The following is a 25,857-nucleotide window of genomic DNA, read 5'->3' as shown; positions in this document are numbered from 1 at the left end:
AAAAAAAAAGTTATTTCAACTTCATACAAACGCGAACCAGCACTCTTGTAATTTTTAAATTTTAAAGTAATAAAAGCTATAGTCTATTTTGAATGTTGCAGATAAAAATATCTTTGAATTTTTGTCATTTGGGTGATTTCTACATGCTTGATTCAACAAGTGTCGAGGTTATTTTTCCCTCAGATATTGGCCTTTTTATTCATGTTGAGTATCTTAAAACACCAAAGTAACAGCACAAAAGTAAAACCACAATGCAAAAAAATGCTTCTAGTTCTTTGCCTGTGTCCAGTGCCTGTTTATGTTTTCTTGGTATTGTTAGGAAAATCCATGTATTTGCCTTTTTAGCTGTTGTTTTGTAATTGAGGCTTTCTAAATGTCACAAAAAAAGTGCCTCCCACACTGCTTTGATGAGGGGATTCAGTGTGCTGCCCATAACAGCTTTCAAACCTAATGTGCAGTCGTAACAAGGGTGGCTCCCTGTGCTTGATAGGCATAATAAGGCTTAATATACTTGTTAGGCATAGCCCTCATTTTCGCCCAGATGACATTTTATGTTTGTTTGACAATAGTAAAGCAAACTGAGGGCTGTGCTGTTACTGTCAGCCATACCGACACTAATAGAACTGACAGGAGTTGCTAGTTGCTATGGAGGGATTTTTTGAATCGTAAGGGCAAAATAAAAATGGGAGAATCGTGAAACAGTGTGCAATATGTTTTGCAGACTATAAGATATAGAAAGTGTGCTTTTGTGTGTTTAGAGCAACATGAGCAGCAGGCCCGGGCTGGTTTCACTGGGACCAGGCTGGGGCCTGCTGGTAGTTCTGGGACTGGCTGCAGCTTTCCTTGGACTCTCACTGGCACCAGTAGCCACTCACTCCAAAGTGATTCACTCTTCCCATCCTTATCATTCTCTGGATATTTCGATATTAAAGACTGGCTGTTCACTTGTAATCTTTAATCTGACTTTGGGTCTAAATAGAAAATACTATATCAATGGTTCCACAATATCAATGAGTTTCATAATTAGTCACCTTATTTAAGTATAATTCCTGAAAGCTTTGGCCTTTGCAATTTCTAAGTTCTAAGTTTCTAAGAAAGGCCAAATAAAACTCACAGTTTTACTGAATGAGAATAATGTCTGTTTTCATTGTTTTCCTAACATGGCAAATGCTATGGATCCTTAAGATTGTTCCATCCTTCAAGTTTTGGAGAGCATGGGTCAGGAAAATCATAAAGATTCAGCTACTTCCTAGGAGTACAAATGAGAAGCCTTTAAGTTTTCATCTGTTAGCCTGAAGCTCACAGAAATCCAATCTCTCTTAATTTGAGGTAAGGAATTTAAAATTTTGTCACATAGATTTAGAAGTTATTACAGCTATAAGGTCAGAGGAGTAGTGCTTTAGTAGGTGTCTGTGGAAGATCTATTATACTCATTCTTTTCTTAGTCATTTTTTAGAAATTTAAGAAAAAATATAACTGGACTTCATATTTTAGCAGATACTGAATAGCTGGATAAAAATCCATTAATATATTGCCTTAAAAGCAGAGGATAAGAGAATTCTGCAATGGACAAATTTTTGGAAAGTCAGCTCCTAGCAACATGAAGCTATTTCTGGTTTAAAAAAGAGGTCTCTGCTACACCAAGAAATTGAAAAAATCCAAACCCTGACCTGAACAACCACCAACATCAGGATCTGTCGTAGTTCCCAACCACCATTTGTTCCTGGAGTAGATCTTTGGAAACAGGGTGCTGGTTTCTAGTGGTTGACCGGATAACTGCACTTGGCTTCTCTCTTCTGTCATTCTGTTGTTCCTCAGTGACATCGAGAGTGTGGTCTACAGGTATAAATAGTTGATTTTTATATATATAAATATGTATGTGTGTGTCTATATAACACATTTGTATAAAATGCCTTTGTATGGGAAGAATCTAACCAGGTATTTTTGAATCCATGTCTCTGAGCAATGTACTAAAATTCAGATATTAGTTACGTTATACACTTGCTACTTAAAAACATATTTTTAGTCTTCTCCATTATTCGTATGCTTTTTCCAATCCACATCCTTTAGAAAAACTGTTGAAGATCCTTGCTTTATGTACAGAAGAGTACGTTTTGATGGCAACAGCAACACAAAGTGTTGAAATTGATTTAGTGGAGACAGTGCAAGTACAAAGAGCTGCACATAAGCACCTTTTTTGCAGCTGATGTTTCAGAACACTCTAGCTGAAGAGTATCTTATGAAACCACAGCTTCCATTTCCCCCTTGTTAGAAGTAAGCTGGTGGTTACAGGGGCTGTGACTATTTTTAACGTTAAGGACCATGATTTTTCTCTCTGCTCCATCAAAAGTGCTGAGCCCTACACCAGCTGGGCCAAGCAGTGTCACCGGGAGTTTTTGGGAGAAAATGGCTTGTTCAGGCTTTTGTTGGCTGTGGATGGACTGTGGATGCACAGGGGCATGGAGGTGGTGATGGGGCAGCATCCTGAGCCTCCTAAGACCTCAATTCCAAACGGTGTGCTGAAGCAAGACCCAGAATTAGAGGGAAGCAGCAGGGGAGAGAGGGCAGCTGGCTGATGAACATTATATGTTGTCGGTTGTCATGTTTACTGTGATAATCTGGATTCCACGGGTAACACCTTGCAACGACAAGGTGCTTTGCAATTATCTCTGCCTCTGTGTTCTCCCTCTTCTTTCACACAGTAGGTAGCAGATGGAAACACTTCAGATGTTCATGTTGGGTCAGACAGAATCAAAATGGCTCTGCAGGTGGCTTTCAAACAGCCATGAGACTGGATTTCAGCTGGGAAACCAGAAAAACCTCATGGAAACCAGGCCTCAGGTCAGAATCATCCCTGCCCAATGCTGTGACTTACCCCAGGGAGGACAACGAGATGTAACTCTTGTTTCTGATAATGACTACTCGGTTCTGCAAACAAATGTAAGGTAAGTACATTTCTCTTAATGAATGTACTGCAAAATGGAATCAGTATTTTCTCCTAAGTGCATCGACCACAGAAATTTCAGTAAATTGAGTCTGCTCTTTGTACAATGCTGAATCAAAATGTCAAACTCAATTATAGGAGAGGAAATAAAGCAACATGCTGAATACCAGCAAGTTATTTATGAAATACTTCAAATTGCCAATGCCACAACTACCTGTGGGAAATGAGAACAGACAAGAGCACAGATTCAGCTGTGGGAAAATTGACTCAGAGCAACTTGTTTGCAAAGTTTTAAAATTCAATTTTTCACCCCATCTGAGCTTTATAGAGTGGTTGCATCCATCAGCCTGTTACTTGTTTTGCAAAAGAGATGATTTAGGTGCAAAGGAGAGTCAGAATTCATGCATTTGGGTTTTAAAAAGGTAAAGGAACATGTTATTTTTTTCAGTGCTACATTGTTCTGCATTTTGCTGTTTTCTAAAAAGATCAGTCATCCCAAAATCCTTTCTGCAGAGGAGACAATACTGCAGCTGAACAGTTTTTTCTTTGTATTTTCAAGCAGAGATAAGTACCTTATTTCATATTTTAATGATACTGAGAGATAAGGTGCAGTGGCTTTAATGTCACATGAGGTTATATCAAAGTGCTTCATAATGAAAGAAAAGCCAGATATTTCCAGTGAAATAAATAGCTTTGTTTATGACAAAGGCAACAAGTTCATAGAATCTCTCCACGATTAAAGGGAGACATCAGATAACTCCAAGAAATACATTTGGTATTCATGAAATACATTGTTTTTAGAAGTAATAATAACGGTTTGAGCCACAGTTGGGAAATCAATGACTAAAGTTGTTGGCTGTAATGGCTACATGTATGGAACACTTCTGAGTAATGTGATTCTTCTAAAGGGCAAGTTATTAGATCCTGTAATTTGTGAATATTTTTTATTTTCTCCAATGCCATGGGAAGGCGGGAACTGGGAAAACAAAGGTCATGAGGTCTGGTTAAATCTCTTGTAGAGGTGGGTAAAGTAGTACATGTGTCCTACAGATCCTTTCTTCTGCATCTGAGCATGAACATACTGAGCCTGGTACAAAAATAGGAGAGAGGTGTGCTCGAAAATGGAATCTACAACCTCTTCCCCTCTGACTTCACTTTTCATTCAGGAGTGGTGATTCACCATTGTATCTTACTGTTCTTTCTTCTGGCATTTAAAACACCCAGTCAGTATGGAAAATAACTCGCATGAATGTCATCTGCTCATAAGATCATAAAGTTTCAGCAAATCTATGCCTGCCGTGCAAGTGATTTCCTTCAAGTTTTGATGAGCTTTTGGGTTTGAGCTTTTGGCTCTGGCTCTTTGCTTCGCTGCTGATTAGCAGGTTAGTGGGCGGTAGTTGGAGTAAAGATCTCTCCAATGCATCACAACTGGAGAGCTTGTTCTACTTGAGGAAAATAATGTACCTTGCAGGTTATTGACGTGTGGTATTTCATATTTATCAGCTTGGCAACAGCAAGTGGTATGAAGAGCTGAAGACTCCTCAGTGGTAGCAGTAGCATTTCAATGAAGTAATTTTCTGACTTATTCAGAAGACCACAATATCTTCAATAATAACAAAAAAGAAGTTGTAAAGTGGTTGCACTGAGCAGTCACTCCCTAATTTTAGACAGGGAATGTGGAATAACACTTTAACTCACCAGGTAACTGTTAAGTATGAGCCAGCCAACAGTAATACCATCGCATAACATGATTCTTCGTGCATCTGCTTGCATGTCTTTTTGAAATAGCATGAGGAAGCATAAAATATCCCGTGACAGAGAATAATGAAAGTGCGGAGCTCTGTTTCAGTGATGTAATGGGACTAAATTAAATCTGGAAGTTACACTGGGGAATTTAAACATGCAAAGAGGGAGTTCACTGGCAGATTATTGAGCTGTATCTGAACGGTGCTGAGCATCCGTTGCTGATCCCACACAGTAACGTACAGGAAAAGGAAAAGGGAAATAGAGGAGCAGTAAGCATGCACAGTGGGAAAGGATGGAGATAGAAAGGGCTCTTTCTACAGTGTAAATCAGATAATAGGAAGCCTGTGGGAGGCATTGGTCTCTCCCATCATTTACACCAGAGATAAAATCTGTAAAATTATGTTGATATGTCTTGTCAAGGACATTGGGCAACAAACATCCAGGTCCAGCTTTATCATAATCACAAAAAAATTCTGTGATTTAAGCTCGTTTGGGACAAAGCTGTGAGGTGTACACCATCTGTTTTCTTGTGCTATTTGAAAAGCACATAAAGAAAGAAGAAAAGAAGGACCAGGTAAGACAGGAAGTCTTTTCATCCAGGACTCATTGATCCAGTGGGGATGCAGATGTGCTGCAGCAGCAAAAGAATTCAGTAGTGGTTGCTTATCCTTCTGCAACCACCAATGCTCATGCTGTTGTATTCGGCAATGCTTGCGTTACAGTTGCCCTTGCGACTTGCTTTTAATGGCAGATCACAGGGCAGCATGACACATCATCAAGTGTTCACATCCAAACGTTCATACACTTCTGTACTTTTTTTGCTGTCTAACAAGGCAACAGAAATGTGGAAGATTTTTGGGAAAGTTATTTTCAGCCTTATAGATTTCAAATTCTTCCTTGTTTCTGCCTCAAGGGGAAAGAGTGTTTGTTCAGATTTCAAGTCTCACAGCATAAGATGATTCAGAGAAAAGTACTTTGAGTTTTGGCTTCTGGCTCCTACCTCCCCTAACATTTACACTTTTCCAAATTTTCCTTCTTTTTCAGGAACACTATGTTTAGTTCAGTACCTAAAACTGGGGTTTGAGTGGAAAATAGACTAATCCCTGGTAACTTTCAGAATCTAAGCTCTTCTGACGTGTTTTAAGGTACATCTTGAAACTGATTTGGAATTTTAACAAATGTTTGGGAAACACATAGGCTTTCCAGTCTAATGACTAGGGAGAATATGATCCCACAGTATCAAAGATACATAACAGCCTTTTATAGAACAAGTTTTCAGGAGACAGGAATGCTGCACATGCTTAAGAAAGGAACTGAAAGGAAACACCCAGGAGCACATATTTCTCTGGCAGTTAAGAGCAAACTTATTATATTGTTAAGCATAAATTGGCTCTGAGAATTAGATCAGTGCCTATCCATTATTTTGTGCTAACGAGGAGCATAAGTTTAAAAATAATAGTATCTTTTAATAAAGCAAAAATATCACAATCATTGTTTCTTATTCCAGTATAAGGAAACAAAGTAGTTTCATGGTGCAGTTACATTATTAGAAGCAATTTAAATGTCATCTAATTCTATAAAGAACATTGTTAATACATGTCTAATGTACCAAGAATGTTGTTGCATTTTGTACTAATTTCATTTTCAAATACAAGAACTTGCCACATAGAAGCCTTGAAACCTTCAATAGCCACTAGCTCTTGGTGTTTGCTGTTTTACAGAAAATATTGCTTGTTTACAAGGAAATAACTTCTCACCTCACTGTTTCTGCTGTGACTGCAGCTCCCAGGGGCTCTGAACATCATATTCTAAAGACTAAGAGTGTCATTTGACAGGACTGTAAGCATTTCTCAGGCTTCTGCTGTTTATATTGATTCTGGGCCCTTTCCTGCATTTCAGAATCCTTTTCTCCATAAGGAGACACTGAACTTCGCGGCTAATGGAAGGGCACAGGCCTCTCAGTGTGGAGAAGGGTTCTCAGGAGCACAGGGCAGCTTGGTACAAGGCCTGTGAATGGGTTGCAAAGAATAAAAATATACACAAAATGCACACAGCTGGTATGTAAGCAGGAACTTGACTGGACAGAGGGTTAGAGATGGTGCAATGGGGGATTCAGGCAAATACAGAATTTCATGATACCGCTATCACAATGGAGGGAATCTGGCTTTTCCTGTGGATCACTTCTGATTGGTGCTTCAAGCTGCTTTCAGGAGAGGCAATTGCTCTTCAGCTGCCAAGGACCCACAGCTGCAGGTTCCACTTTGTACCTCTTGATTCCCTTTCTGCTGTGTACCTGCATCCCTGGCAGACGACGTTTGTGAAGCTGGACCTCCGGGGAAGGATCAATAAGCAGGTCACTAGTGCCAGAGAACAGGCAAGGTGGCAGAACAAGAGAGGGCTGCTCTTCCCCAGACAGCATCCCCACGCTCCCGCTGCTCACAGCTTTGCTCCCTGCTGTGACCAGTGGAGAATTGGACCCTCACTGAATATATTCAGACTTTTTCCATTCCTGTGTACTGGGGCTGAACAAAATACTTAAGGTCTACCAGGCAAGCATCGCATCCCCCAGCCAAATTAATTTTCTCCATTTTCCACTGCATTTTTCAGCAGCAAAAATTAATGAGAAATACTTGGCTACCGGTACTTTCAGCTACATCTGTTCAGCCTTCCAGAACCACACAGTTTATCTGGATGCTAGAATATCAGAGCAAAAGCCTCCTCACCCGTTAGTGCTCTGAGACCAGTTATGCTGGCCTTCTGCTTCCACTGGGAGCTCTTGTAATATCTGCCAAACATTTTTGAAGCCTGTGCTTAAACTCCTAGGAAAATACACGCTTTACTCACCCTTGGACACTGGTGCGTGACCCTGAGCCTCCCACTCTGCATCTGTGATTCGAGAGTGGTTTTGCCAGCTGTGAGCAGGAGGGGCCTGATGCTGCCTCATACGCACCGGTCAAAGTTGGCCTTGGTGGTTTCAGAGCCCTTTGTATGAACGGCTCTGAAGATTATCAGGATTATGCCTTGAGTCTTAACTAAGTATTATGATCCTTCTAAATTAGTCACTTCTCTGTCTTTTGTGCTTTATTTTCTCAAATAACTCTTAGCACATATTTAATTACTTGCACAGTGGTTATGTATCAAGGTCTGGGCCGGAACATCTGCTCTGTTTTGCTTGGTGCTACATGGTCCCTTTCCCCAATACTCTTTTCCCCAGCCTGTCCAGCGTGTTACAAGAGTAGACAGAGAAAGAACTGTGAGGTTTTCATAAATCCACTGAGTTAGGAATTTTGGGGAGAGGGGAAAAAGAGTTATTTGAAGGACTTTTATACAAAGGAATAACATTTTCTCACCAATGTTTGATGCATCTACCACTTTTGAAGTACCAAAGTCTCATAATTTACAGGAAATGTACAATTACAGTAATAATATTTTCATTCAAAACTTTCTATTCATCTAAGGACATACTAAGTAACTCCTTGAAACTCAAAAGCATCTAAGTGATACATGGGAGCACTTAGAAGGAGAGGTCCACTGGGACACCCACAGGACATAGGTGTGTCGCTGCAGCTGACATTGGTGACATTAGCACTGAGATGCCTGAGATGCCCTTAGACCCCTCTGTCCTTACTGTCTCAAACATTTCTTCAGAAACTTGTCTGTTTGGGTGATGGTATGGTGGGAAACCAGGGGAGTGTAAAGCTCCTCTAGTAGTTTGAAAAATGGGCTGTGAACACTTTTATAAGTACTTGGACTGTTTTTCTGTGCCCCTGTTGTGCCATTTCTGAACAAAAGTGAGTGACCCCAGGTATGCTGGAGAGGTGATGTCTAGGAGTCAAGTACTGTCTGTTCCAAAGTGCTTTGCTCCTGAACCCAGTCATGGTTGCTAAGTAACAACAACTTAATTGTCTCTTGTAACTTTGAATAAAGCCAAGCATTTAAAGGCAAGAAAGTGAAGCACTAAGGACAAAGCAGCTCTCCCGCTGTCCATGTAACAAACCAGATTTGGTACTAATCTGTTTCCTAGAGCAGAGAAAGATATTTGTTTGCTGTTCCTCTCCACTAACTTTATTGTTCCCAAGAGTATTATAAAGAATTACGTTAATTGCTATGGTAATCGTAACAGGAAGCAATTATTTTCAGCAAATAACAGTTAGTTCACCTTCCCAAATTTGTTTGTGGCCACATCTGGCCTTAATCCCAGACTTAAAACATTTTTCTGGAAACTGAAAGAGAACAGATATTGCCTACTCTTTGGTAGGGAGGGCTTGCAAATCTGCATTCCAGGGCCATTTCCTTGGCCAAACCCCAAGGAGAGTTACTTAAAAATCTCATTATTTTTGTAAACATCTCATCGTATTGTCAGGCGTGGCTTAGGGCTGCTTGTTATTTGTGATTGGTAGGTTGGTGTAGAAAAAAATGCAAAACACCAGGACCTGGAAAAAGCTTTGAATCCATGTAAAAACAGGGACTGGCTTGGTTTCACTGGAGATAATCCACAATGTTGCTGTTAGTTCCCTGTCTGAGGACTTTGAAGAAGATACCTATGTAAATATCGGTTTAGGAGAAAATCTTAGGAGGAAACATTACCGGGCAAAACTGTGTGCTGTGTTAACATATGATTGTTACTGTGCAAAAAGATCAAATATTGTGGCATTAATGCTACCAAAACGTTATGGAATGCCTCACAAAGACATTAAATTATGTCTAAAGGTCAAGTTCCATATGTTCATACTGTGCATCATAGCTTTCCCTTGTGTTTCAAGACTTGTATTTTACCCAGTACTGCTTGATAAATTGCCTTTTTTTTTTTTAAATCTGATGTGCCTGACCTAGATTGAAAATTTTTGTTGATAAACAACTACAGCTGTGTTTGGCTATTCACAGCAGGATTCCTCAACATCACTAATATTCAATAAACCTGGCAGAATGAGAAATCCCTAAACTACTAATTACCAAGGTGCTGTGCTGTTCACATAAGTAAACTGGGAAACATTTTGTCCTTGTTTTGTTCTAGGTAAGACGGATGGCATCTTCTGCTGTGTCTGTGCTCTCTAGGGCAAGAGCAGCACTGGGAATACCCTGGAGTGCAGGTGGCCGGGGATGCTGTCAGCCAGCCAGGGTGGAGGTGCAGACGGGGGATCGATATGAATCGATGCCCCGTTTCCCACCAAGATTCCACATTCAGAAATGTTCTTCAGGGGCTCCAGAGAAGTACAATCCATAGCTGCAGGCTGGAGGCAGCACGGCAGGCTGAGAAAACAACAGGGAGCTTTCACTGAATTGGCTCACTGAAATCTTACATATGTACTTCCATATGCAGCCCAGCTTCTGTTTGCAATGACACAAAGACATCCTAAATCCGTTAGCTAGGTTTCATCCCTGTAGCAAATGTATTTTCTCTACAGTGCTAAATAATGTTGATGTTTTTCACTGCTGCTTATCTTTAGTACAATGATTTATGGTCCTGGGCCTGATAGCTGGAGTAAGTAGATTTCCTGTGGGTTTGCTGACCAAGAATATTTGCTGAGCCCTGAACAGCACAACACAAAACCAGAGTGTTAAGGCCAGATTTGCTTTTAATCTCTGCTTCACTGTATGTGCCAGCAATTTGGAGGAATAACTGACATTACCTTGATATCTAGCGATCTGCCTACACATTTTTATGAGCAGACATGATCTCACTCTGTGCTTGCTGGGAAAGTACCATCTCCAACCAGCGGGTCGGCAGAGCCCTGACTCTGCTGATTCTGCATTTGCTCAGCCTCAGGACTGTGCATTCATCACCATACAGCTCGTAGCCAGGCTGAAATGGGCTGGGAGAGCTGAGGAGAGGGCTGGAGAAAAGAAAGACGAGCCAGTCCTAAGTAAGTTGAGGTGAGATTTATAAAACAGACTGCAGCCTACTTCTCCACCAAGCCGTGTGAATTAAGCACTTTGCTGCATCTCTAGATAATTTTTAATATAATTAAAAGTCTTACTTAATGTGAATTAATGTGATTGGAGTCAGAATTCATCTTTCTTTCTTTAAATGAAATATAACCTAATTTTACATACCAGTTGTCAGAGAAACTGTATCATAACTCCTTCAACACAATTCCAGAATGTGATCCTAATGGTTTGGTGTTCTGGACAATACAATGCTGCAAGTTTGGCCACCATGTGGTTTTTAAATGATATACAAAAAGTATGTGAACTGCCATTATTGCCTTCCAATACCTGTTTTTCAAATAGCAGTTCTGTTTTCCAGTTTTGTTTATGTGGATCAGAAGGGTAAAGGACTGAAATAAAACAGCTTTTCCAACAAAGCCATGTAGTTAAAACCTGACACTCAGCCGCTAAAGAATTCCCCAGTGGCCAAATGAAAACTGCGGAATGTTGAGGGATATTAGTGATGTGCTAAGTCATCTCTGGCTCCCTAATTTGAAACCAGAATTAGCTAAGAAAATAATTGCTTTTTTAAAGTAAAATTTTAAAAGATACTGAATTATTAGAGTGAGAATGTGAAAGACAGTTGGGAATGTGAATTAATTAGCAAAACGGATATGTAGATCATGAAAATTAAACTTCAACAAAATTGTAGTAATGTTGTTTTTTTTCCTCTTCCCAGACAATTAACAAATCAGATCACCTCTTCATTTTACCACTGATGAAAAAGCTGAGAAAGTCCCATTCTGATGTGCCAAAGGATTGTAAGAGGAGGCGTCCAGCCGTACAGCCTGGGTCCTGCCATTGCCTCCTGCACACTCACCACTGACAACTGCTCCCTGGATACTGCCCTGAATACACCGGGCCACTGGCTTGTGATACCTAAATCCTCTCGGTTTGCTGGGATTTCTGATCACCATTGCGGACTTGAAGCACAAATGATGGGTAAGATACTGTACCTAGTATTGCAGGGCTAGTAAAAAAGTAGGCTACTTTATTCCTGAATTTATAAAATTGGGTCTAATAATCAGGATTTTTATGCATCTTCCAGATTATGTAAAGGACCATATACAGTTCTCCTATGGGACTGAACCAGCACCCTCAAAAGATAAAGACGGAGATGTTGCAAATTATGCTAAAAATGCAATTGTCTTTAACGTTGGGCATACAAATCTTATTCTGTAGGGGAAAGGCATAAGAAAGCTCATAGTACTGGATGACTAGTGAGTTACATCCACGGGAACTAATGTATCACTATGAGCCTTTCAGATTACCCAGAATCTCACTGGAAGGAAAAGAAAGCAGATCATTTCATTAGCCAAACAGTATAAATAATAATGAAGTAAATTGTCCTTTGAACAAGCCACTGATCCTCAATGTGCGTGTGTACATTTTGGGAATATGGGAATTTTAAAAATGCTTGCTAAGTGTATATCAAGCCTCCACGGAAGTGATTTCATCTTGATTTTATGCAGTGCAAATGTAATTCTCTTTTCCTATTCATATTGCCTGTTCAAGTGAATAAAAAACATCTTAGACTTTTAAAAATGATAGTATTAACATGAAGAAAAATAGGCATCTTTCCTCTGGTACCATGAGAAAGCTCCAATAATAATTTATTTAAAGAAAAGACATAAATGCTATTAATCTAAATTACCAGGGAGCAGAGGAGGCCAGCTAACAACTCATGTATTGTTATAAAATTAAAGGATGCTATTATGCATATGAGCATAAGTGACACTGGGATAGTTAAGATCACATTAAGAAGCTTAAGAAGCAAGTTCACTATTCCAGTCTCCATAGCATGATCTCCATGACTTTTAATTATTTCATCATGTCCATGTGGTAACCTCGTTACACAATCCTGCTTCCAGTTTCTCCTGGGAATCCCTCTCTTACCACCTCCTTGCTTTTAGCACTGGGTTTGCACCAGTCCTCCCTCCCACCACTTACCTGCTGTGCTCCTCCTTGCTCTTAAAGCACATTGGACTGTTTTTCACATTAGTAACAAAGTTGGGTAAGATGATTACTAAATGCTTTGTCATGGTTTGTCTCTCAGGAGCTTGCACAGATCTGGGTGGAGACTTTTCTCTACAAGAGCTACATTAACAGTCTCCTGCTCAACCATGTTTGCCCATAGACTTGTTGATTCCGGTTTTTTTGGTAATCATTTCCATGAGTTGGCCTGGTAGAGCACTCAGGCTCAGTGGTCTTTTAATTCCTTGTAGCTCCTCTTGGAATACTTTTTAAATCACACTGTTCACTGAGGAGCCGGTCAGACACTTGCGCAGTTTTGACCGTCTCTTCTCTCCAGCAGAGAGCAGCCCTGGTGTGGACCTGTGCCTGTCCCCCTCCCTGTGTGCTCCCCTGCTCCCTTCACCTGCCTTCGGCCAGAAAGAAGTAAATACAAGTAAGAACATGAGGTGGAATCATACAATGTTCTGGGTTAAAATAAAAATTAAAATACAAACTAGGCTAATTTTAGGTTTACATTAGCAAAAACCCCTACCCAAACCATTCCCCCAACCGAAACCCTGCTGTACAAGCAAAAGAGTTAGAACACAGTAAATGTCTCTCCAGCGTTAGGTGTGCACTATAACATATGGCTCTCTGGCATGGATTCCTCTGAGAGTCCTGAAAATTAATTGCAGTTAAGAACTACTCTTATTTTTAAAAGACTAGGGTTTTTCTCCTTCATTGTGTAATTAGTAGCAATGATGTTAAATGACAGGGCTTCTTTTTTAGTTTGCAGTTCTAGTTCAGGACTGCTATGGATTGTCACACAAATAGAGCACCAGACAGGAATAGGGTTTTGCATGTGCTGCTCTTGTTAAAAGCAAAAGCCAGTCAAAGGAAAAACAGCATAACACAAGTTTTATGCCGCTTCCCCGCTGTGTAGATGGGTGGAACAGAAGATGTTCTTTCAAACTGGTAATTGAGGAAAGGCAAGGAACAGACAAATGTAAACTTTTCAGCAGTGTGCATGATTCAGTATTCATTTCAAACATGAGAACTGCTGAATGCAGAATTGCTGAATTGCTGTCTCGAACCTGTACAAAGGTTCATTTCCAGCTACCTCGGAGTGCCCACTGCCAGGTGCTTTGCAGGAAGGAGGTTAAAAAAACCAGCAGATTAGTAGATGGCTGGGGAAGAATAACAGTGTGCCAATGGGGGAAGGAAGTTTATTTTTTAATCTTCCTGGTTGTGTCCTGAAAGCAAGAATCTCGCTTATGTTTTGTAAAATCAAGCAGATCTTTCAAAAGCAAAACAGATGCAGCTGCAAGGGTAGCATTTTCTCACCTTGTTTCAACTATCTAAAAATTAGCTGGTTTCAGGTATTTGCTCACACTTCTGTAGCCAATGGAAATAATAGACAGCAACCAGCATTTGGCAATTCATCCTGGCCCAGGAGACATATTTTACCCTGTAGCAACATGTCTTCCTGCCATTTGCTGTTGGAAGGGACGCAGGTGGCTGTCCTGGAGCTTAGACCTGCCTTTCCAATATTTACAGGCAGGTGAGATGAATCTGAAATGGCAAGACTGTGATATGCTTACCGTCAACAACAGATGAACACTGAAAAGCAAAAAGATGCATGAAGATTTTGTCCATCTCATAGTTCCCACAAATGTTTATGGGAGATAATCAAATGCAGATCAACTCACACTTCAATAAATATACTGTATTGATGCTACATCACTGAAATTAGCAGAAAAACAAGCAAGCAAGCGTCCATTGGTACTGGTATGAGTAAGCAAGGATTCAAAACTACCCATCATGAATGCTGCTGGTAACTTTGCCTCCTAATGTTCTCCCTGCTCCTGCTGCTCTCCTGCAAAACCACCACACATGTGCGCAGTGCCAGGAGGGACGTGGCTCTGATACATGGACACACCTCTAGCAGAGAGTAGGTTGGGGACATTTAACATTTAAACCGCAAGCAGAGCTGTGGGATGGCATCACTGCTTGTTAGAGTAGAATGAAAATCTGTCGTATAAGGATGCACTTTAGGCTCTGAAAGGTCGTAATGTTCCTACAAGCCGTAGATGGCTATTTTACTGGAATATGGTCCAGATATTGCATTGATTAAATGTTTGTTGTGTGGTCTGAATGGAAGAAATGCACTAAACCATTTCTTAATTAATGAAACATGTACTTAAAAGAAAAAAAAAAAAAAGAGGAAAACAGACAACCAATTAATTTACTAGGAACATGAAAAGTCAAGGCAAGCTTGCTTTTTAAGAATTGCTGTTATGTTTTACCTGCAAAGTGTCTCTCTGCTTATCTGGAAATGTTCTGGACACCCTGGAAGTTTAGGCTGCTTTAAGGAGTGGTTCTGAAATGCAAAGAGCGTGTTTTTTACAATGTAAAGGTCTGCTTGAAGAAAGAACATTTTGTCATCTGACAGTCAGATTCTGATCACATTGATCAGAACAAAACCTTTGAGCAAAACCAGCCTGCTTCACTGAGTTTCTTTTAGTAGCTCTTGTCCATGACAAACGGACGTTTTACTTTATAGATGCACATTATACTTATTTTTACATGCCATCTGCACTTTTCACTGCTGCTCATTGGTGATTACTCCTCTTGAAAGGAAAAGATCAGAGAAATTTATGGACAGCATTCACCATGAATCCTTCCTTTTCCTTTAGGGCATTCCTGAAATGCAAATGATGAGAACAGAAATGGTTCGATACTCATTATGACAGCTGTTTGTGTCAGGGTTAATTAAACTCCAGATATTCCTGGAGAGAAAATATTTGTTATTAATAAACACATCTGGCTTGGATTTTGTAGCACACAGTCTGATAGTATGACAGAATAAAAGACTGCTAGCTGGTGTGGGCTTTCTTCCCAGCCAGATTTGACTTTTGCACTTAAAGTGAGTTTGCATTAAGTGAGTTTGTCTTTTCTGAAGGTGGAATTCTGATGTGAAACACAACCTGTGAGCCACATTCCCTTAGGTCAGAGACTGGATTTGAGTGAGAAGGGTGGGATCAGCATCTACTGTGTAAATACAGTTTATGTACCCTTACTTACACTATCAATTCATCTTCAATAATTCAAAATCTGAAACATGCAAATTATCTTCTAAAGACCCAGAATGAAAGCAAGTCATGGGTTTAACATAATGCCTAATCTAAACCAGGCAGCACTTCACGGACGCGGTTAATCGCATTGCAATGGAATCGGAGCTAACGGAACAGGTTGTCACTGTAAAACCTGATTGCTCTGAAGGGCATGTCCACTTCTGCTTTGCATTGCCCTATCTCCTCCTCCCAGGTGGTGGAATTCCAGCATAATCCTAAATCCTGGCCTTGTATAGCAGGACAATTGCACACAGGAGGAAGCAGCAGGGTGTCCATTTGGGGCAGAGAGCGGTTAATGCGACGCTGCCCAAGGGACTCAAGCGAGAGCAGACCTGGGCAGGCACCTTGGCAATTCTCAGCTGCTCTCAACCTTCTCCACTGTGGGAAAAGAAGGTACATTTTCCATGTGGGACAGGAGATAAAACAGAGGTACAGAGAAAGGAATCATGTAAGACATCTGTAGTAAATGAGGGAAACCAAATTTCCTGACTGTCAGGGCTCTGCAAATGCGAAAAGCCCATTTTTCCCTCGGTACACTTTAATGCAATTTACACTCTGAAGGGTGAAGGGTGTTTTTCTTCCTCCAGGATTGCAGTGACTTGCATCTTGCCTGTTTGGACTGTTTCATCACCAGTGCTGGCTTGGAGCAGGCAGGTTTTCAGCAGTTTGACCGCTCACAGCTGCCATCTGGCAGTTCCACAGAGCATTCTGAGGAGAGGCAAAGCCAAACTTCTCCAAACTTAATCTCATGACAGAGATTTTTGTAATTTTTAAAAAGTGCAGGATTACAACACCATAGTGCTGTAGCAGAGAGCTTGCCATTATCTCTTCTCAGCAGGGACACAGGAGTTGCTGTCTCTCTCACATCAGTGCTTCATGTGCCATAGAGGTCTGGCTCTGAAACCAGGTGGGATTAGCTCCATCTGACAAGGTCTACCACAGAGGAGACACTCCTGGGAGATTCAAAGGAAATTACTGCCTTTCGAGAACTGATTTACGCCAGGAAGCACAGTCTTTGGCATCCCTTCTTGTTTCCCTTACCTGAGGTAATGACCACTCTTATGGTCTGTGATAATGGACAAAAGGGACTTCTTGCTAGAGAATGCTGTGCAGGAGAAACAATATTATTTAAAGCCTTGCTGGAGAGCATGTATGCATGTACAGGCACTGGCTTTTCAAGCACTGTCTTACTGACACATCCTTCCTCAGCGTTAACAGTGATGCACGAGCTGTCCCACCTTGGCATGTCCAAAGGACAAATGTTTTATGTACAACAAGCTCTTCACTGAGTCTCTGTGGTACCCAGAACCACAAGTTCAATGTGAGTGAGAAGGAGTCTTAGGCTTTACTACAACCATAACTGAAACACTTTAACTCAGTAAAACAGGGCCTCAGTTTGACCAACTGTCAGGCCAGATCCCTAAAGTCAGGTGCTGTGAGTTGGTTTTTCTTCCACAATCTTTATTGCTCTCCTGGTTGCAGGCTTTTAATTGGTTTGTTTGAGAGATGCTCCTCGACAAACAAAACGCCACAGAACTGGCACATATTAGCATCCTTCCATTACAATTTTTGCCATTTTGCAAGTCATCCACCATGGATTCACCCTGTGAGGAAGCAAAGTTAGTCCCTTGAGTAAGCCCACGCTTAAAGGGCTGTGGGGTTTCCATGGGTGTTTCAAGTCCCCATCTGCATAAGCGGGAATATGAGTCACCTCCCCTTAACTGAAGGCCATGTCCAGCAGAATACTATTATGAAATTGTTATTTCTGGAAAAGAAAAGGAAATCAGGCTTCATAGCCTGGTTTTAGTCCCATATGTGCTTTTAATTTCCCAGACTAGGGATTTCAATTGCAAGAACCTCTGCACAAAGCTCTTTTTCCCCTTGCAACTTTGCTGATGTACCCAGTGGGGCGCTGATGCACGGTTGAGCAGACCGGGGCCATGATTTCGGCCATGAAACATTTTGATAAGAGTGGTGCAGCAATTTTCTATGTCAGACTATGATGCAATATAAAAAGCTATTTCAGCTTAGGTACTTGTGCACTGTTCATGCCAGCCGCATCTAGAAAATGACACCGTGCTGCACCATGAAAAATTTCTCAGTGAGGGCAAGCTGTTACAAAAGCAAAACTCAAGGTATTCTGGACAGATGTGAGAACAACAGCCACCAGCTGTGCTTTGAGATGGACCAAATGAAAAGACTTTGAGGTGGACAGCTGAGAAGCCCCAATGATATTGGGACTAATCTAAATTCCTACATCAAAAAACAGTGGAAATGGGAATTAGTTTCTATAGTAGTTGCAAGGATTGAGCCAGTTGCAAAGCGCAGTTCTGTGCAGCACCTGCCGCTGCTGGAACACACTCCCAGTCAGCTCGGGCAGGGTGTGTGGCTCTCCCTCTGCTGTCGCAGGGAGCAGGGGCTTCTGCTTGCAAACCAGAAGGTTGCAGCTCAGGACAAAACTCCTCCAAGCCAGAGCACGGCTTCAAGCTGACAGAGATACTTGGCACTGCATTGGCTTTGTGTGCTCTGGTGTAAAACATTGCCAGGTCAGGATGCTGTGTTGTACAGATCTGTGGTGTAGAGGCACATGATCACAGGGTGGTAGAGCTTGGGGCAGTGAAGGGTGATTTTTGGTGGTAATGAAAAAAAAGAAAAGGGGGAGGGAATTAGCATTTAAGTGAACGTGGAATACAGAGAGATGGCTTTTCAAGAGCAGGGGGCTCCTGGGCCGTGGATGCTGTGTGTGTGCTGTGGGCACTGTGTGCTGTGGGTGCTGTGTGTGTGCTGTGGGTGCTGCACACCTCAGCTCTGCGCTAGTGTGTGCGCTGGAGCTGGGAGTCTGACCCAACTGAACAGAGTGTGCCATCCACAGCCACAATGCAACCTACTGGGCTGCTTTTCTGGAATTTGTTCTGATTTTAATGTTTCTTTCTGTTTGTCCTCTTCCAGCACAGAGCTCCAGAGTAGAGCTGTCTCTCTGCCCCTCCATGGCTGTCCCCTCCCACAGCAGCGGCTTGTCAAACAGGATCCCAACTGAAGCAGCAAGTAGGTTTTGCGTTCTAGAATCTGGAAACCGCCTCAGTGATTCTTTGCAGATCTCATTTATTTCCTGTGTTTATTAATATACGTGTGATTTCCAAAGCACAGCTCTCATGGAAACATGAAGCATATTCTCAGAGCTTCTTTGCTGCAGGCAGAACTTTTTCAAAAGAGTAAAGAAATATGTTTATGTCTTTAAAACTTAGTGGGTTGTTTTGTTAGACACAAACATCACTCACAGTATCACAGTATCAGTATGTTTGGGATTGGAAGGGACCTCAAAAGATCATCTAGTCCAATCCCCCTGCTGGAGCAGGAACACCTAGGTGAGGTCGCACAGGAACATGTCCAGGTGGGTTTGAATGTCTCCAGAGAAGGAGACTCCACAACCTCCCTGGGCAGCCTGTTCCAGTGTCTGTCACCCTCACCGAGAAGTTTTTTCTCAAATTTGAGTGGAACCTCTTGTGTTCCAGCTTGATCCCATTACCCCTTGTCCTATCATTGTTTGCCACCGAGAAGAGCCTGGCTCTGTCCTCGTGACACTCACCCTTTATATATTTATAAGCATTAATAAGGTCACCCCTCAGTCTCCTCTTCTCCAAACTAAAGAGACCCAGCTCCCTCAGCCTTTCTTCATAAGGGAGGTGCTCCACTCCCTTAATCATCTTTGTTGCCCACTCACAGCAAACATTTTTAATTAGTGGCTCTCTAGCAGTCTTGTTACCTCTTTCACTTGCCTTACATTGAGGACAGTTAATTTCTGTGTTTATCTGGTCTACTTGGGATGTACATGATGTGCTAATGAAGAGGGAGAAAACAGTAATGATGCTTAGCACTTATTCCATTTTGCTGCATGAATATTAATTGATGAAACTTCACAAGAGCCCCAAGGAATAGATTACTACTATTATCTTTCTATTTAGGGTAACAGAAGCAAAGAGCTGAAAGACAGTATGAAAAGGAAACAGAAATGCACAGATGTACTTTTCTAAGCTTTTTTATAGCAAATGAAAGAAGCCTGTAGATGTTGTTTATAATTTTGCTTACAGTTTACATGTAGGTGTAGCAGGAATATCAAATCTTGCCTTCCTCTGGCTTTACTGGGAACTTGATAAGCAAGGAGCAGAAACACCCTTAGAATTTAACAGAAAGGTGAGAAAGTCAACCCATCAGGGAGGATTTTTCTTCCAAATGTTTTATTTCAACAAGCATTAAAGACGGTAAAGACTTGGAAACAGAACGAATAAAAATCACTTATGTCAGCGAGGCGCTGCTTCCTTGCCCTTCTGCTTTCCTCAGAATTAATCATCCTGCTCCTCCATGCACAGCCCTGCTCCAGTACGTTCTGGGCTGCTTTTGTGTCAGGTGCAGATCTCCACCTCACAGTCCCTGAACCTGTGTTTTAAACATAAACTGAGCACGAAAAAAGGGACCTAGTTTTGGACAGATGATAAGCACTGGCTGTTCTATCATCCAACCTTTGAAAAACTCTCCAGTTGTTCTTTAGTGACATTGAATACATTTAGTTCTGAAGAGCAGAAATTAATCCCTTCCACAGTTCAGATACTTCATTCCCTGATATAATAGCATTACTATCCTTGAAGAAACACAATACATAAATGAATTGTATAGCTCGTCTCCCTTGAAAGATGCATTCGTTCTTTCAAAACAGTTACATTATGTGCTTAAAATCCATTTTTAATTGAAAAGCCTCCCACTGCCTGCATGCAGGTGTGGATGTTTTCTGATTACCACTAATCAAATTTGAGGGCTGATGCGTTTCCTGTTCAAGGGAGAGCGAGATAAACTTGTGTTAATGAAAGAGGGGAAGCAATATTAGTCTCAAGGCTTAAAATGGGTGGGCTTATCTTGACTTCCATTGAGTTTGCAGAGATTCAGTGAAAATTGATTTTAGATTGAGCATGTTCAATTAGATGCAATGTTCTTATATACAGTATATAATGAAAAACATGTTTATATTGTTAGTTTATATAGTGTTGTCTACTCTGCAAGTTGAGATATGAGTGTAACCATGTCAGTTTGCCTCCTTTCTGTATGAGGAGTGGTGTCTTGTAGTTTAGCCTTTGGATACCACAGCTGACCTTGGGGCCAAACACGGAGAAAAAAATGTTGCCACAGCTGATTTGCCAAGACAGCATTTACTGGTGGGTGAAAGAAGAGACCTGATAAGAGTTTTGAGGCAGTACCACTAAAATGGTAAGTGTATCAGCAAGACAACGGAGGTAATTAAGTTCTCAGAAGTAAAAGACCTGCCTCCTGCTTGCCATGAGTGTCCCCGCATTGACACCATGTGTGGTCCTGGTGGACTTTCAACAGGCACCCTGGGTAGCCCATATCTCTGCTCTCAGGGACTGCCCTGAGAAGCTTTGTGAGTCCTTGCACTACCAGCCAGTGCACACCTCACAGCTGTCCAGCTGCCTTGTTGGCACACCAGTGTGAATCCGGTGTGTCTTGTCAAAGTAAAGGGTTAAAAATTTACTTGGCATATAGGAACCAAGGTTAAAGACAGACTGAAGAAAACAAAGCACATCATCTGTAGTTAGTTACCTCTGGTTTTAAGAAGTTTTTCAGGGTGTTGTTCTGACGTACCTCAAGCTATAAAGTAACTTGGAGTTGAGGGCAGATTCTAGTAACTATTCCCAAAGCTGAAAGCGCTGCTGAGGACCCTGCCCTCTGCTCCGATCATCAGTCCAGTTTGTACTCCAGGCTCACTGAAGTAGCTACGTGAGTACAGAAGATTTCTCCCCCTCCCGCCGAGTCTTTTCTCTGAGGTGTTAGCAAATGTACAAATATTACATTGGCATCCAAGGTAGACCTGCCTCAAGTCTTCCCTTGAGGTACAACTTGCATTCCTTAGTTAACACATTGCTACTCCTTGTATTATCAGGGCTGCCCGGGTGCTTTACACATCATGCACCATGAGAAACAGCGGTTGTGCTTACACCTTTGTGGAGTTGTGGCTTCCAGCTCGTTGTGAGCTTGGCAGTGAGTCTCTGCTGGTGATTTTGCTGCCTGTGTTAGGTAAGTGCTTTTCCTCAGTTAATGTTTCTCTCTCCACTACTCTCCACTTACTATTAATCCTGTAGTCCTGCCACTGCAGCCATTTAAGGTGCAAAATGCAATGTATGACAGGAGTCACTTTGGGAGTTCCTTGGTTACAGTAAAAAAAATTAACATTTTCTCATGTAGCTGTCACAGCAAGTGCTGCAGCTCTCATTTTTTTTTTGGTGGATTTTGCTGTGTAATGAGCAGCAATTTGGGGGAGACTACAACCACACAAATCTGCACTCACGGTAGCGTGTGCCACTTGTGGACTCCTGCCATGTCTGCTGCCTTCTTTGATGGGGTTTTTGCTCACACCAATTTAATGCTTTGTATTTTTTGGTTCCAGAAGGAAAACAGTGAAATTACTTGCAGCAATGGCCCAATACATTTTCATTTCAGTAAAATAAATCACAAGCGGTCACAAAAACCTGTTCCTTTTGATTTTTTTTTTTTAACAAGGACACCAGCACAAAGCACTACACTTAAATTGTTCATTTGACCTGAACTGGCCCCAGTAATTTTCTTGGCAGAGGAACCACAAACCCCATTAATGTAATTTTATTTTTGGAAGTGAGCAAATGCAAATATGTACAGTGTCAGTACAGTCAGTCTCAACCTCACTGCAGCTTCTAGTCACTCTGAACCATTCATGGACAAAAATCTTTCTAAATCTTTCTCTCCCTTGCAGCTCCCCCAGGTACTTTTGTGGAAGGTGCCTCCCCAGCAGGGTCTGGTAATTGCCTGTGGGCTTCCAGGAGTCAGTAGGGCAGGTGGATGGGGCTGATCTGTTGTATGAGCCCATCAGCTTTGCAGAGAGAGGCTTCGGGCAGAGACCAAAACGCGTTGAAAGCCATGGGATCCTAGCAAGGAAGAAGAACATTGTTATCTCCATCCCTTTGCTTTTTAAAGGAGATTGCTCCCTCTATTATATACGAACCTATTTATTTCTCTTTTTGAGTCAATGATAAAATGTGTCTCTGCAGCTTTTCTTTTCGTTAGGCTGCATTTGTTACTGGCGTCAATAAATCATGACATTCAGCTATATGGGAACTATGGTCTGTTACCCCTGGGGCTCCCACTGGGGCCATCAGCCTGTTCCATCCGAGAGGAGCAGCCAGCCCTGGGAGATGGTCCCTGGGAGCGCAGCTGTACCTGGGAGGCCCAAAGCAAGGGGGTGAGGAGCTGCAGAGATTCTGGTAATCCTTCCAGTGTTTGCTGGAGCTACCAAGCTTGGGATTTTAAATTGTGAACTCTGAGACACGAGGGATGAAGTGAATATTAATTCAGTTATGGATAATATATGACTGAAGGCGTTCTGGGGAGGGTGATAAGGCAGCGCTGACCTGACAAGGCAGCTCGGAGTTTTAATGCAAAGAGGAGATAGCAGGATGTGCAGACAGGATCCAGTGGTTTATCCCTTGGAAATCTAAGAGAATTGTGTCAGTGAAAGGGGTTTGAGAACTTCTGCTAAATGCGGCCCTTGAAAGGAAATGGGCTGAGTTGCTGGGTTGCACCAAGAACTGTTTCACTGAGCGGGGCAGGTGGGTGAGTTCTGTTTTCACATGATCCTCACTGAGCCTCCTCTGATTTCTTTTGTCTGAAATGGGAGGTTTTGGCTGAAAAAATGATATACCAAACCATCTTTGCAGAGGACAATATATTCTCTAACTCATCAAACAAACATTTAGAGGCACGGTTACCAGATTAGGGCTGGAAAACCATTTCAGGCCGCTTAGGCAGATCAGCAGCTCTGGCCCCTTGGCTGTGCCTCCCAGGGGGGTAACAGAGCTGTGCCGTCTGTGCCAGCAATGGACACTCTGCCACAGGCCCCCTTTTCTGGGGAACTGGACCATAGCTGCTGGAGAGCTTTCATTTTCAAATAAAAGTATTTTAAATGAAATCAGGATGTAGTTCACTTTATAGCACCTCTCTTACGACAGAAACTGAGAGCAGCAGGTTTCCACTGTTTGCCTTTCCTCTAATTCCAGGTATTACTCAGCTGGCTGGGATTTCTGATGCAGTCTTTGTACTGGAGTAAAAATAGCAGCTTATCACATGGCAGGTAAGTCTCTTTTCTTACCAATAAATAAATAAAGCAGTTAATTTCTATCATGTTGCAATGACAGCACTAACAATAAACATAAAGAGCAGTTACACTTTGACACAGTTGAAAAATAAATGTGGGCCAATCCTTATCACTAGTATAAGGGGCTATTGTCATTTATTCTGCCTCTCATTGAACTGCATTTTCACACTGCCCCTTTGCTAGTGTTCTGATGCTGAGGAATCATATCTTGTCTGCGCTTCCCAGTGTGCTGAAATGACTATTGTTCTTACCTGGTTGTAGACAATGCCCTACTGTAGTCAAGTCAAAGCAGATAAATCCTTGAATCAAGTAGGGCTTCCCTTAGACTGCCAGGACAGGACTCCTGCTTCTGTGCTGCTGACTTGTTCTTGCTTGTATATTATCCTTATACTACACTCATTCATTTTATTTGTGGTGATTGAGGAAATAATGAGCTTTCTGCTGGAAAGTAAACACAACAAAAAATTCCATGCAGCAACTGTAAAGCCTCCAGTAGAGGTTAGATAGGGCAGATAGCTGTCAGATACGATAAATACAGATAATTCTGTCTTGGGACAGGGAAATAGACTGCATAACCACAAGGCCCATTCTAGCTCAATTTGCCCACGTTTCTATATAGCACATATGTTATTAATGTGCATATTAGTGTCCCAGTGTGGTGCATTTTAATATCACACATCCTGCAATAAAATTTGATTTCCCCAGGAGAATATTCATACAAAATGGCCATGTGCCATCTGCAAAAATGAAAAGAGTATGCCTTTTCCATCTAGCTGCAATGATGTTTTCATGACAGAAAACTGGTGAGCAGTGGCTGACGTGCTGAAGAGCAGAGCCTGGTGTGAGTGCATTGCTGTGTCCTCCACAAGGCTGGGGCAGGCGTGAAAGCAGTGCCCCTTGAACAATCTAGGAAAAGCAGAGCCCCAGGTCATGGGGGGATCACAAAGGACTGGTCCACTGGGAAATAACTACATTTGCAAAACAGAGAGAGGCTTTATAGAAATAAAATTGAGCGTTCAATTTGTTTAAGAGGAAGATATGAGCTGTCAGAGTCTGGACTGGTTGCCTAACTTGATGGACCCACTCACTGGACGCCCAGCACTTCCACACTGTTGGATTCGGGGCAGTTCTTTGGTTATGGCTCCTGGATGCTAAAGGGGAGGAGAACTCTAACACCTTTTGTGCAGCAAGACCCCACAGTTTAATCTCTTTGGCCTCTAGAAAGAGAAGTTTCAGCCCTCATGTCTTCCCAACAAGAAATGCAAAGCAGGTCCCACTCAGCAATCTGATGCTGATTACCTTCCCTCTGTTCTCGCACTAGGCAGGAACAGTGCAAATTTCTGGAAAAGAGCTAAACCCTGCATGCAGCTCCAGCACCAACGCCTGCCGTGTTCCTCCTCCCCAGGCCGCCTCCTCTATCCTCTGAGCCCTTCTGGCAGGCAAAGCCAGCAGCTCTGCTACAAAGATGGGATCGTTCAGCATGTACACCAGGCATGTTCCTGAATTATCAGATCTGCTCATATTGGCATCTGGTATAGCCACAATAGAAAACACGTGAGAAAAAAAAAATGAAAGCAGTATGGCCTTTCTGTATTTGTGACTTTTCTTCTTTTTCTGCCCAATACAGACTAGTGGTATTTGCTTTTACAGTGCCACAGGATTTGGTGATTACAAATCACCACAGGTTCTTACCAGGTTCCCAGCTACCTAGCATACAATTCTTCATCCACCCACCACACTTATGGCCTCATTTTCTCAAATTTGTCTGAGATCTGATGGTTTCTGTTCATCTGCTGGACCTGTGTTCTTGGTTCCTCATCTGCCCTGTCATTAGACTGGTCTCCAGTTTCCATAGAGACAGCAAGTCTCACCTTGCCCTCTTAATCAGGGTCCCTTTGTTGTGTTCCATGACTGCAGAAGGACATGAGTTTGCTCCGGGCACTCAAATGGAGAAAAATATG

General features: G+C 41.9%; 1 long non-coding RNA gene across 2 annotated transcripts; it reads left to right on the top strand.

The window, feature by feature from the left end:
* The first annotated feature begins 2,422 nt into the window (after positions 1 to 2,422).
* Positions 2,423 to 25,356, top strand: LOC135580108 (uncharacterized). 2 transcript variants are annotated; one of them, XR_010474287.1, is made up of 8 exons: positions 2,423 to 2,945; positions 11,298 to 11,560; positions 12,933 to 16,751; positions 18,655 to 18,750; positions 20,805 to 20,961; positions 21,653 to 21,786; positions 23,799 to 23,872; positions 25,218 to 25,356. It is a non-coding gene; the product is annotated as an uncharacterized LOC135580108 (long non-coding RNA). The 2 variants fall into 2 exon arrangements; XR_010474286.1 differs by having other exon boundaries at positions 20,805 to 21,786.
* Positions 25,357 to 25,857: the final 501 nt, after the last annotated feature.

Source organism: Columba livia, chromosome 8 (genome assembly GCF_036013475.1).
Source record: "Columba livia isolate bColLiv1 breed racing homer chromosome 8, bColLiv1.pat.W.v2, whole genome shotgun sequence".
Taxonomy (NCBI): Eukaryota; Metazoa; Chordata; class Aves; order Columbiformes; family Columbidae; genus Columba; species Columba livia.
The sequence above is the reverse complement of the archived record's forward strand: the minus strand, read 5'-3'. Positions and strand labels throughout refer to the sequence as shown.